Source organism: Bactrocera oleae, chromosome X, assembly GCF_042242935.1.
Source record: "Bactrocera oleae isolate idBacOlea1 chromosome X, idBacOlea1, whole genome shotgun sequence".
NCBI lineage: Eukaryota > Metazoa > Arthropoda > Insecta > Diptera > Tephritidae > Bactrocera > Bactrocera oleae.
The window spans coordinates 20,786,048-20,800,531 of record NC_091541.1 but is presented as its reverse complement, the minus strand read 5'-3'; the positions used below and the strand labels follow the sequence as shown (position 1 = coordinate 20,800,531).

The following is a 14,484-nucleotide window of genomic DNA, read 5'->3' as shown; positions in this document are numbered from 1 at the left end:
TGTTTTTTATGGAATTTATTTTATCAGTTATTGGAGGTTTAATTTTAGTAATTTGCGTTTTAGTGAGAGTAGCTTTTTTAACTCTTTTGGAACGTAAGGTTTTAGGTTATATTCAGATTCGTAAAGGTCCTAATAAGGTTGGTTTAATAGGTATTCCTCAACCTTTTTGTGATGCAATTAAGTTATTTACTAAGGAACAAACTTACCCCCTTTTATCGAATTATATCTCTTATTATTTTTCTCCTATTTTTTCTTTATTTTTGTCTTTAGTTGCTTGGTTGTGTATTCCTTTATTTGTTAAATTATTTTCTTTTAATTTAGGGTTGTTATTTTTTTTGTGTTGTGCTAGATTGGGGGTTTATACTGTTATGGTTGCTGGTTGATCATCTAATTCTAATTATGCTTTATTAGGGGGACTACGTGCTGTTGCACAAACAATTTCTTATGAAGTTAGAATAGCGTTGGTGTTGTTATCTTTTGTTTTTTTAATTGGTAGATATAATATTTTAGATTTTTTTTATTATCAAAAATTTGTTTGGTTTTTGGTAATTTTGTTTCCTATAAGATTAGTGTGGTTTTGTATTTGTTTGGCTGAAACTAATCGAACTCCTTTTGATTTTGCTGAGGGTGAATCGGAATTGGTTTCTGGGTTTAATATTGAATACAGAAGAGGGGGGTTTGCTTTAATTTTTATAGCTGAATATGCTAGAATTTTATTTATAAGTATATTATTTTGTGTTATTTTTTTGGGGTGTGATTTGTTTAGTATTATATTTTATTTAAAGTTGACTTTTATTTCATTTATGTTTATTTGGGTTCGAGGTACTTTACCTCGGTTTCGTTATGATAAATTGATATATTTAGCTTGAAAGAGTTTTTTACCTTTTTCATTAAATTTTTTGTTATTTGTAATTGGGTTTAAATTATTGTTGATTTATTATATATGGTTAATTTTATTTAGTAAAGTCAATAGAAAGGTTAATTTCTATCTTGTGTTTTCAAAACACATGCTTGTTCAAGCTCATTGACTAATTAATTAAATTATCTCATCATTTATTAATTAATGGGTTAATAATATAATATAAAAAATAAATGATAGTTAGGATTTGTCCTACTAGAACGTAAGGTTCTTCTACTGGTCGTGCTCCAATTCATGTTAATAAAATTACTGTAACCACTATAGTTCAAAATAAAATTTTATTGATTGGGTAAAATTGAATTCCCCGGAATTTTCTTATGTGGTAAAATGGAAGAATAGCTAGAATAGCAATTGATAATACTAGAGCAATAACTCCTCCTAGTTTATTAGGGATTGACCGAAGAATGGCGTAGGCGAAAAGGAAATATCATTCTGGCTGAATATGAACTGGGGTAACTAAAGGATTAGCTGGGATAAAGTTGTCTGGGTCTCCTAATAAATATGGGTTAATTAATGTTAAGAGTAGTAGGGCTGCTACTATAATTACAAATCCAACAATATCTTTGTATGAAAAGTAGGGGTGGAAAGGGATTTTGTCAATATTGGAATTTAATCCGATGGGATTATTTGAACCGGTTTGATGGAGAAATAAAAGATGAATTAATGTTATTGCTAGTACAATAAATGGTAAGATGAAGTGAAATGTGAAAAATCGGGTTAGAGTAGCATTGTCTACTGCGAATCCTCCTCATACTCATTGTACTAAATCAATTCCTAGGTATGGGATAGCGGATAATAAATTAGTAATAACTGTTGCTCCTCAGAAAGATATTTGTCCTCAAGGTAGGACATATCCTATGAAAGCTGTTGCTATAATTAAAAATAAGATTAGGACTCCCACTAATCATGTAGGAGTAAATAAATATGAGCCGTAGTAAATTCCACGTCCTACATGTAAGTAAATACAAATAAAAAAAAATGAAGCACCGTTAGCGTGAATAGTTCGTAGTAATCAACCATAGTTTACGTCACGACAAATGTGATTTACTCTATTGAACGCTAAGCTGATATCTGCGGTGTAATGTATAGCTAGGAATAATCCCGTTAAAATTTGAATAGTTAAACATAATCCTAATAATGACCCGAAGTTTCATCAGGCTGAAATATTAATTGGTGCTGGAAGATCTACTAGAGCATTATTTGCAATTTGAAATAGGGGATGTTGGGTTCGTAAAGGTTTGTTCATTAGTTTATAGGCCGGAGAGGTCCGTAGAATAATTTAGTAATTTTTACTACTGCAATTAGTGTAATTAATAAATAATTTATTAATAAAATTGTTATTAGGTTTGTTGGGAAGTTATATAATTTATGTAGATTTAATGAATTTTCATGTGTAAATAAGTTAGGATTAAAGTAGGTATTTATTTCTAAGTTTTGAATAAAAGGAAGTGTAGATAGTTTATCAATAAATAGAGAAATAAATGTAAGACTTGTTATAATAGTAATACAAAGAGTTGTTAATTTTATGGATAAAGAAAATATTTCATTTGAAGCTAATGAAGTTACATAGATGAATAATACTAATATTCCTCCTAGAAAAATTAAAAATAAAATATAGGAGAATCAGAATCTTTTTGCTATTAGTCCTGTTAATAAACAAATTTGTAGTGTTTGAATTAAAAGTATTAATCCTATAGCTAATGGGTGGTTTATTTGAATGAAAATAAATCTTGAAATTAATGTGGAAGAATATAATAAGAATTGTATGATTTCAAGAGGTAGTTTAATTAAAATATTAATTTTGGGGATTAATGATAAAGTTATTTCTTTTCTCTTGAAGTTTTAAAAGATTAAATCTTATTTTTGGTTTACAAGACCAATGTTTTTATTAAACTATTAAAACTAATGTTAATAAGATTATATTGAGGGTTACCTTGTTTTTTATTTTTAATAGGTATTTTTGTTTTTGTTTCTAATCGAAAACATTTATTATCAATGCTTTTGAGATTGGAATATATTGTGTTGAATTTATTTTTTCTTTTGTTTATCTATTTGAATTTGATAGATTATAGAAGATTTTTTAGTATAATATTTTTAACTTTTAGAGTTTGTGAAGGTGCTTTGGGGCTTTCTATTTTGGTTTCTATAATTCGTACACATGGAAATGATTATTTTCAATCGTTTAATGTTTTGCAATGTTAAAATTAATTTTTATAATAATTTTTATTAGTCCTATTTGTTTTATAAATGGTTTATTTTGAATGGTTCAAAATTTATTATTTATTGTAACTTTTATTTTTATTGTTTTAAATTATTGTACAAATTATTTTGTGAATATTTCTTATTTTTTAGGGTTTGATGTGATTTCTTATGGATTGATTTTGTTAAGATTTTGGATTTGTACTCTTATACTTACAGCTAGTGAGTCTGTTTATAAGTATGATAGTTATAAAAATTTATTTTTATTTAATATTTTAATTTTGTTAATTTTTTTAGTTTTGACTTTTAGAAGAATGAGCTTGTTTATGTTTTATTTATTTTTTGAAAGAAGATTGATTCCTACTTTATTTTTAATTTTAGGATGAGGGTATCAACCTGAACGTCTTCAGGCGGGGGTGTATTTATTGTTTTATACTTTATTAGTTTCTTTACCTATATTAGTTGGGATTTTTTATTTGTATAACAGTTTAAATACAATGGATTTTTATTTATTAAGTAATTATATGTTTAATTATGATTTACTTTATTTGTCTTTAATTTTAGCTTTTTTAGTTAAGATGCCAATGTTTTTGGTTCATTTGTGGTTACCTAAAGCTCATGTTGAAGCCCCGGTTTCTGGGTCAATAATTTTAGCTGGAATTATGTTAAAATTGGGGGGCTATGGGTTGTTACGAGTTTTTTCTTTTTTACAAGTAAGAGGAATTAAGTATAATTATTTATGAGTAAGAATTAGATTAGTTGGGGGGGTTTTAATTAGATTAGTTTGTTTACGTCAAACTGATTTAAAGGCTTTAATTGCTTATTCTTCTGTAGCTCATATGGGGATTGTTTTAGGTGGTTTGATAACTTTAACTTACTGAGGACTTTGTGGTTCTTATACTTTGATAATTGCTCATGGATTGTGTTCGTCAGGATTATTTTGTTTGGCGAATATTACTTATGAACGGTTAGGGAGTCGTAGCTTATTGATTAATAAGGGTTTATTGAATTTTATACCTTCAATGACTTTGTGGTGGTTTTTGTTAAGAGCTTGTAATATAGCTGCTCCACCTTCTTTGAATTTATTGGGGGAAATTTCTTTATTAAATAGAATTATTAGTTGGTCTTCAATTACTATAATTTCTTTATCTTTGTTGTCTTTTTTTAGAGCTGCTTATACTTTGTATTTGTACGCCTATAGTCAACATGGTAGGGGGTTTTCAGGTATTTATTCATTTAGAGGGGGTAAGATTCGTGAATACCTTTTATTATTCCTTCATTGATTTCCTTTAAATTTGTTGATTTTAAAAAGAGATATTTGTTTATTTTGGCTTTAAATTTAAATAGTTTATTTAAAATATTGATTTGTGGTGTCAATGATATGAGTTAATCATTTTAGATCGTGAAGTATTTATCAATTTGTAGAATTAGATTTTTAATTTTAATTATAGTTAGAATTAATTTTTTTTTATTAAGACTTTTTTTTTTATTAAATGATTATTCTGTATTTTTGGAATGAGAAGTTGTTAGTTTAAATTCTGTGAGAATTGTTATAACTTTTTTATTCGATTGAATGAGATTATTGTTTATATCTTTTGTTTTATTAATTGCTTCGTTGGTAATTTATTATAGAAAGGAATATATGAGAGAGGATAAAAATATTAATCGATTTATTATATTAGTGCTTATGTTTGTATTATCAATAATGTTGTTAATTATTAGTCCTAATATAATTAGAATTTTATTAGGATGAGATGGGTTGGGATTAGTTTCTTATTGTTTGGTAATTTATTTTCAAAATGTTAAGTCATATAATGCTGGGATATTAACAGCACTATCTAATCGAATTGGAGATGTAGCTTTTTTATTAGCAATTGCTTGAATATTAAATTATGGGAGATGAAATTATATTTTTTATTTAGAAACTATAAAACATAGAATGGAGATAGAAATTATTGGGGGGTTAATTATATTAGCAGCTATAACTAAGAGAGCTCAAATTCCTTTTTCATCTTGATTGCCAGCTGCTATGGCTGCTCCCACTCCAGTTTCTGCTTTAGTTCATTCTTCAACTTTAGTAACTGCTGGTGTTTATTTATTAATTCGTTTTAATGTTTTATTAAGAGGTAGATGATTGGGAGATTTATTGTTATTATTATCTGGATTAACTATATTTATAGCTGGGTTAGGAGCCAATTTTGAATTTGATTTAAAGAAGATTATTGCATTATCTACTCTTAGACAGTTGGGATTAATAATAAGAATTTTATCTATAGGATTTTATAAACTTGCTTTTTTTCATTTATTAACTCATGCTTTATTTAAGGCTTTGTTGTTTATGTGTGCTGGGGCTATTATTCATAATATAAATAATTCACAGGATATTCGGTTAATAGGAGGGCTAAGTGTTTATATGCCTTTGACTTCAGGATGTTTTAATGTAGCTAATTTGGCTTTATGTGGCATACCTTTTTTAGCTGGGTTTTATTCTAAGGATATGATTTTAGAAATTGTTTCTTTAAGAAATATTAATATATTTTCTTTTTTTTTATATTTTTTTTCTACTGGGTTAACAGTTTGTTATTCTTTTCGGTTAGTATATTATTCTATAACTGGGGAGCTGAATTGTGGTTCTTTAAATATGCTTAGTGATGAGGGTTGAATCATGTTACGTGGCATAAGTGGGCTATTAATTATGAGAATTATTGGGGGTAGAATGTTGAATTGATTAATTTTTTCAACTCCTTATATAATTTGTTTACCTAGTTATTTGAAGTTATTAACTTTGTTTGTTTGTGTTATAGGAGGGGTATTTGGGTATTTAATTTCAGATGTTTCTTTATTTTATTTTAATAAGTCTTTACATAATTATTTGGTAAGTTATTTTTTTGGTTCGATGTGATTTATGCCTTATATCTCTACTTATGGGATTATTAATTATTCTTTGATTTTAGGGGGAAGAGTTTGTAAATCATTTGATCAAGGTTGATCGGAATTTTTAGGGGGTCAGAATTTATATAATAATTTAGTTAGTTATTCTCGGCATGTATTTGTTATACATAATAATAGTTTGAAGATTTATTTATTATTATTTGTTTTGTGAATTATTATTTTATTTTTTTTTTTGATATTTTAATTCAAGTAGCTTAAAATAGAGCATAACACTGAAGATGTTAGGGTAATTGTCTAATTCTTGGATATAGTGTATTTATTTTAGTAATTTATAAAAATAAGTAATTTTGTTTTTACAATGAAAATGTAATGTTTTTTTTAAACTATATAAATAGAAGTATAAATGGAGTTTAACCATTAAAAGATAAAAGTTAGCGGCTTTTTCTTGAACCTCATACTTCCTTAATTGGAGAATAATCTCAGTTCTATCATTAACAGTGATAAGCCTCTGTTTGGCTTCAATTAATATTTAATTATTAGAGGTATATATATAGAATAGGGGTATTAAATACCTAAGATTAGGTCGAAACTAATTGCAATAAATCGCTTCATATTCTTGGTTTAAGGTAGATTGAATATTTCAATACTTTTTGAATGCAAATCAACTGTTATAATTAACTACAACCCTAGTTTGATCAATTTAGTATACCTTGGTTTCATTCGTGATATAGGCCGATAATTAGAATAATGATAAATACAACTCTTGTTGTTGTTCATACGATTATATTTGAAGTGGAGATAATTAAAATTATGGGTAAAATAAGAGCAATTTCTACATCAAAAATTAAGAAAATGATAGTGATTAGAAAGAATCGAAGTGAAAAAGGTAATCGAGAGGATGATTTTGGGTCGAATCCACATTCAAATGGAGAACATTTTTCACGATCTGTAAGAGTTTTTTTTGATAAAATAGATGCTAATATTATTACTACTCTTGCGATAATAATTAAAATTGATGTTATAATAGCAATTGAAAAGATTATCTATACTACTAATTAGTAGGCCTTATGATTGGAAGTCAAATATACTTATATACTATATAGATAATTATAAATTAGCCTCCTCATCAGTAAATTGAGATATATAGGAATAGTCAAACAATATCAACAAAATGTCAGTATCATGCAGCTGCTTCGAATCCAAAATGATGTGTTTTTGAAAAATGATTATTTAAATGGCGGATTAGGCATACAAGTAGGAATGAAGTTCCGATTAATACGTGAATTCCGTGGAATCCTGTTGCTATGAAAAAGGTAGACCCATAAACTGAGTCTGCAATAGTAAATGGGGCTTCAATATATTCGTACGCTTGTAAAATAGTAAAATAAATTCCTAATAGTACTGTAAAAAATAATCCTTGTGTAGCTTGTGAATGATTACCTTCTATTAGTCTGTGGTGAGCTCAAGTCACTGTGACTCCTGAAGATAAAAGGATTGCTGTATTTAGTAAAGGGATTTGGAATGGATTAAATGGTTGAATTCCTGCTGGAGGCCATATAGCCCCTAATTCGATAGCTGGAGATAGTCTTCTATGAAAAAAAGCTCAGAAAAAAGATACAAAGAACAATACTTCTGATAAAATGAATAGGATTATTCCTCATCGAAGTCCTAAGGTTACGGGTAGAGTGTGTAGGCCTTGAAAGGTTCCTTCTCGAGAGACATCTCGTCATCATTGGTATACTGTTAAAATGGTAATCATATTGCCTAATACAAAGAGTGAAATGTCATATTGATGGAATCATTTTACTAATCCTGATACGGATGTTATAGCTCCAATTGCTCCTGTTAAAGGTCAGGGGCTGTAATCTACTAAATGGAATGGGTGATTTGAGTGTGTTGACATTAATTTACTTCGCTAGAGTATAGTGTTCTTAATACTGCAAATACATATGATTGAATAATAGCAACAGCTGATTCTAGTACTAGAAGAGCAATTTGACCTATTAATAAAAATGATATAATTATGTAGGAAAGTGAAGGTCCAGTGTTACCTAATAGAGTAAGGAGTAGGTGTCCTGCAATTATGTTGGCTGCTAATCGAACAGCTAAGGTTCCAGGGCGGATAATGTTACTAATAGTTTCAATACAGACTATAAATGGTATAAGTACTGCTGGAGTTCCTTGGGGTACTAAGTGTGCAAATATATGTTGGGTATGGTTAATTCATCCATATAATATAAAACATAGTCATAGGGGTAGAGCTAGTGTAAGAGTTAATGTAAGATGACTTGTTCTAGTAAAAATGTAAGGGAATAATCCTATAAAATTATTAAATAAAATTAGTGAAAATAGAGAGACAAAAATGAAAGTTGAACCTGAATGTCCTGAGGGGCCTAAAAGAGTTTTGAATTCTTTATGTAAGGTTAGTAGAATTGAGTTTCAGAAGATATGTCATCGGGAGGGTATTAATCAATAGGCGGAAGGGATTAATGTTAACCCTAAAAATGTTCTTATTCAATTTATAGAAAGATTGAAGATGCTTGAGGACGGGTCGAATACGGAGAATAGATTAGTTATCATTTTCAATTTAAAGAAGTTGTTGAATACTTATTTGAAATTTGTGATTTAGGTGTTTGGGGGATTACGGAGTAATAATTTATTATGCTAAATAAAATAAAGGTAATTGAAAAGACAATAAATAAGCTTAATCAACCTATAGGGGCTATTTGTGGGATTAAAAAATATTAAATAATTTAATAATTTTAGTTTGACATACTAATGTTATTTTTTAACTAATTTTTTCATTAGAAGTAAGCGCTAATTTACTATTAGGTGGTTTAAGAGACCAATACTTGCTTTCAGTCATCTAATGAAAGTTATGAGTTAGCTCTATTAGTTACTCATTTAATGAAATGATTAACAGGGAGTCTTTCGATTACAATAGGTATAAATCTGTGATTAGCTCCGCAAATTTCTGAACATTGGCCGTAAAATAAACCAGGCCGGTTTATTAGGAAGTTTGTTTGGTTTAATCGTCCTGGTGTTCCATCTACTTTTACGCCTAGAGCAGGGACTGTTCAAGAATGAATAACATCTGCAGCTGTCACTAAAATTCGAATTTGTGAGTTTATAGGTAGAATTACTCGGTTGTCAACATCTAATAGACGGAATCCATCTGCGGATAATTCGTTGGTTGGAATTATATAAGAGTCAAATTCAACGTTTAAAAAATCTGAGTATTCATAGCTTCAGTATCATTGATGCCCGATGGCTTTAAGAGTTACTGAAGGTTCATTAATTTCATCTAATAAATAAAGTAGTCGAAGAGATGGAAGAGCAATAAATAGGAGTACAATAGCTGGGAGGATTGTTCAAATTATTTCAATGGTTTGTCCGTGGAGGAGATTTCGGTTTGTATATGAGTTGAAAAATAGTATAAATATTAAGTAGCCAACTAATGTTGTGATTATTACTAGAATTATTAGTGCGTGATCATGGAAGAAGGTAAGTTGTTCTATAAGAGGGGAGGCTCTATCTTGAAGGCCAAGGGCAGCTCATGTTGTCATTCGTTTCTAATAAAAGTAAAATACTTTATATATGGAGCTTAAATCCATTGCACTAATCTGCCATATTAGATAATTAGTTAAAAGAGGTAATTCTGAGTAACTATGTTCGGCTGGAGGAGTATTTTGAAGTCATTCAATTGATGAATTAAGTTGTATGGGGTAAATTACTTGCCGTTGTGTTACTAATCTTTCTCAAATAATAAATAAGAAAAATAAGATTCCTAGTAAAGAAATAGATGAGCCAATTGTGGATACTACATTTCATGTTGTATAGGCGTCTGGGTAATCTGAGTATCGGCGCGGTATTCCCGCTAATCCTAAGAAATGTTGAGGGAAGAATGTTAAATTTACGCCGATAAATATAATAATAAATTGACTTTTTAATCAATTAGGGTTTAGATTTAGTCCGGTGAATAGGGGGTATCAGTGTACAAATCCGGCTATAATTGCGAATACTGCTCCCATAGATAGTACGTAGTGAAAATGGGCTACTACATAGTATGTATCATGTAAAATAATGTCTACAGAAGAATTAGCAAGTACAACTCCCGTTAATCCTCCTACTGTAAATAAGAATACAAATCCTAGGGCTCATAATATTGCTGGGGAATAATTTAACTGTGTGCCGTGAAGAGTAGCTAATCAACTGAAAATTTTAATGCCTGTAGGTACTGCAATGATTATTGTAGCTGAAGTAAAGTAGGCTCGAGTGTCTACATCTATTCCTACTGTAAATATATGGTGAGCTCATACAATAAAACCTAGAAGTCCAATTGCTATTATAGCGTAGATTATTCCTAGAGACCCAAAGGTTTCCTTTTTACCTGATTCTTGACTAATAATGTGAGAGATTATACCAAATCCAGGGAGAATTAGAATATATACTTCTGGGTGTCCGAAAAATCAAAATAAATGTTGGTAAAGGATTGGGTCTCCTCCACCGGCTGGGTCGAAAAAGGAAGTATTCAGATTTCGATCTGTTAAAAGTATTGTGATAGCACCGGCTAAGACAGGTAGAGATAGTAAAAGTAGTAGGGCTGTTAGTACTACTGCTCAAACAAATAAAGGTATTCGATCGAATGTGATTCCTGTTGATCGCATATTAATTACTGTTGTAATAAAATTTACAGCTCCTAAGATTGAGGAGATACCTGCTAAATGGAGTGAAAAGATGGCTAGATCGACAGATGCTCCTCCATGTGCAATAATAGATGATAATGGTGGGTATACAGTTCAACCTGTACCGGCTCCGTTTTCCACTATGCTGCTGACTAACAATAGAGTGAGAGAAGGGGGTAATAACCAGAATCTTATATTATTTATTCGGGGGAATGCTATATCTGGTGCCCCTAATATTAAAGGGACTAATCAATTTCCAAACCCCCCGATTATAATAGGTATAACTATGAAAAAAATTATTACGAAAGCGTGAGCAGTTACAATTACATTATAAATTTGATCATCTCCAATTAATGCTCCAGGATGACCTAGTTCTGCTCGAACTAAAATTCTAAGAGATGTGCCAACTATTCCTGCTCAGGCTCCGAAAATGAAGTATAAAGTTCCAATATCTTTGTGATTTGTTGAAAATAGCCATTGTCGCGATTAAATGGCTGAAGTTTAGGCGATAGACTGTAAATCTATCTATAAGAATTTATTCTTTTTAATCATGGCCTTGTAGTCAATAATGATATTAGACTGCAATTCTAAAGGAGTAAAATTTTACTAAGGCTTAAAAGATTAAACTTATATTTATAGCTTTGAAGGCTATTAGTTTGATTAACTTAAAGCCTTGCTATAAAATTTATAAGAATAAATAAATTATAGACACTAGGATTAAACTGAAAGTGGGGATGAAAGATAGGGTTAATATAATTTTGAAAGAGATAAAATTAATTTTTATATTAGTAGGTCAATTGTTTTCGTAATAATTAAGTATAAAGGCTGCGAAGCATAATCGTAAATAAAAAAATAATGTGATTAATGTTATTACTGTTATAATTGTTATTAAGATGTATTGATTTTTTAACACTAGTAATTGAATAACTAATCATTTAGGTAAAAATCCGATAAAAGGCGGTAGTCCCCCTAAAGATAATAAATTTAAAAATAGGGTGAATTTTAGAATTTTAGAACTGAAAAATGAATTAAATAATTGATTAATATGAAATATTTTGAAGCTATTGAATATGAAGATTAGGCTGAAAGATAGGAATGTGTAAAAAGAGAAATAAATAATTCATAGCGATTCATTTGCTTGTATAGCTGCTAGTATTCATCCTAAATGATTGATGGATGAAAAAGCCATTAATTTCCTTAGGGAGGTTTGGTTAAGCCCTCCTAAGGAACCGGTAATAGTCGAAGTAATAATTACTAAGATAATAAAATTGCTTTGTATAGTGTAAGAAATTAATATAAGGGGGGCGATTTTTTGTCATGTCATTAAAGTGAGTGCACTTATTCAGGAGAGCCCTTCTATTACATTAGGGAATCAGAAGTGGAAAGGTGCAGCACCACTTTTTAACAATAATGATGAAGTAATTATTAAGTCACCGTAGATGGTATTATCTTGTATAATAGGATGGTTGTTTAGGTATCTTATTATGATAGCAAATAGTAATACAGCTGAGGCTATAGCTTGAGTTAAAAAGTACTTTAATGAGGCTTCTGTAGATATCAAGTTATTATTATTTATTAGGGGGATAAATGATAATAAATTGATTTCTAATCCTATTCAAGCACCTAGTCAAGAATTAGACGAGACGGCAATTATAGTTCCTGTTATTAGGATAAAGAAAAATATAATTTTAGCTGAATTATTAAAAATTAAAAAGAAAAGGGTTGGAACCTTTATAAGTGGGGTATGAGCCCAGTAGCTTAATTAGCTTATCTTTTTAAGTTTATATTTTAGTGTATGATGCACAAAAGTTTTTGATACTTTTAGGAATAGTTTAATTCTATTAAATATAATGAATGTAATGTTATTACATAATTTACCCTATCAAGGTAACCCTTTTATCAGGCAATTCATTGAATGAAATTAACTTATTTCATTTGAAATAGGGTGATTTCCTTAGGATTTTTTTTTTTTATTAATACTTAATTTTAATATATATACATTATTTAATTAATTATAAAATTTTTTTGATTTACATAAATAAAAAAAGTAGTTTAAAAATTAAATTAAAAAGTTAACTAGATAATTTAAAATTCCAATATAGACATTTCCGAGAATTAAAAGACCAACTTCATATAAATAGAAAGATGAATACAATACATTTATTTTTATCATTAATCTATAAAAATGTTTATAATGTTAGATTATATTATATACTAATAAATTGATATAATTGTTATACATCTATGAATCTTAAGGCTTTGTTTTATATGATTATAGATATCTATTAATTAACTAAATATTTATATGTATATATATATCTATTAATCTTAACTTGGTATATCATTTATTTATTTTTAATATTATATAAATAAAAATTTAAAATTTATCTTGTATCTTGATTTGGTTGTAAAAATTCTTTTAGAATAGTCATTAAATTTTCGAGTGTATCATATTCAATAATATGTCTAGTTTTATTAAAATTATTAATAGATTCGTGAATGGTAAAGCGACCTTTACTAAGAAGTATTTGTTGCTTGAATTGATTCAATGGGTTTTTTTTTCTTGAATTTGTGTATTATCAGAACTCTCTGCTGAATGTTGTGTGTCCATTGATGAAACATCAGTTATATTATTTATGTTTTGTCGGGATATTTCATCCGACTATATTCATTTTTCCCGGTTTATAAATCATTTTTGGAGCATATTCCTCAATAATGGTATGCCATCTTTTAATTTTTACATTGGGATTGCTCGAAGAAACTGCAAAAGTCAAAGGTTGGTGATCTGTATGTATTTCTAAATCTGATACTCCATAAAGGTAGTTTCTTAAAGTTTTTAATGCCCAAACTATGGCATAAAGTTCTTTCTCATCCTGTTTAAACTATGTCACAAAGATATCACTCACCAACTTCTTTTCCTTATCTTGTTTTATAATGACCACGCTTTTTTTTTAGTTTGCAATTTAAATTAAATTTTCTTTATTATTTTTTTTTTTCTTTAAGTTCACAACTTTTCCGTAAGACCTAGTATGGACGCGATTTTAAAAACAGCCGGTAGCGGAGATGGCGACGTTACGATGATGTAGCGAAAAAAGGGGCCTGTGATCGCTCGTCGTCCCCTTTTTAACTCCTTCGGTGTGGTGTGTAGTGGGTCTGCATGTGTGGGGTGATCGTGGTGGTAGGGTTGGTGTGGAATGTGTGTGGGATGATATGTTGAATTAGTCATTTAACCATCCCGGCCCACCTAGGCAAATATTTAGCCTAGCAAATTCTGCAGTTGTTGCAACGTTGCTACAACACTGCTGAGGCCAGTGGGGCGGCGGGATGATGCTCTGGGCCGTCGGCGCCGTGCGGTGAAGGAACATATGGTGTAGCCTTTCGCACAACTGACACGAACACTCCGAGTCACACTCTTGCGTCGTATGGGTGACACTTAGGCAATTGAGGCAGTGTCCATGCGCCTGGGCTACCCGCTGACGTTGACTGGGTTGCATTGATTTAAAGATGCTACAGTGCTGTAGCCGGTGTGAGCGGCGACACAGCGGACATCGGGTGCGGTGCGGCTCCGGTGGCATCAATGGCGACGCTGCCGGTGGTTGTGCTGCGTTCCTTTCTCTTTGGTTTGGGATTGTTGTTTTTTTTTCTTTATTTGCGGGTTTATTGACTCGATTTATTTGATTTGGATATCATTTTAGCTTCGGTAGTACGGTAGGTGGGCAGGAAGCATAGTTTTACGAGCGGTCTGGTTAGCGTTCCCGATTGCGTGCAGAGATCTACTATTCGGATATG

At 29.9% G+C, this 14,484-nt stretch overlaps 1 protein-coding gene and 2 pseudogenes across 1 annotated transcript in view; 1 reads left to right on the top strand and 2 right to left on the bottom strand.

Annotated features, from left to right (window-relative positions):
• LOC118679945 (uncharacterized) overlaps positions 1-14,484 on the top strand; it is a 32,818-nt gene that overhangs the window by 6,722 nt on the left and 11,612 nt on the right. The gene's annotated exons all lie outside the window — the stretch shown is intronic.
• LOC138858010 (NADH-ubiquinone oxidoreductase chain 6-like) lies at positions 1,030-2,761 on the bottom strand (annotated as a pseudogene).
• LOC138858009 (NADH-ubiquinone oxidoreductase chain 2-like) lies at positions 9,647-12,457 on the bottom strand (annotated as a pseudogene).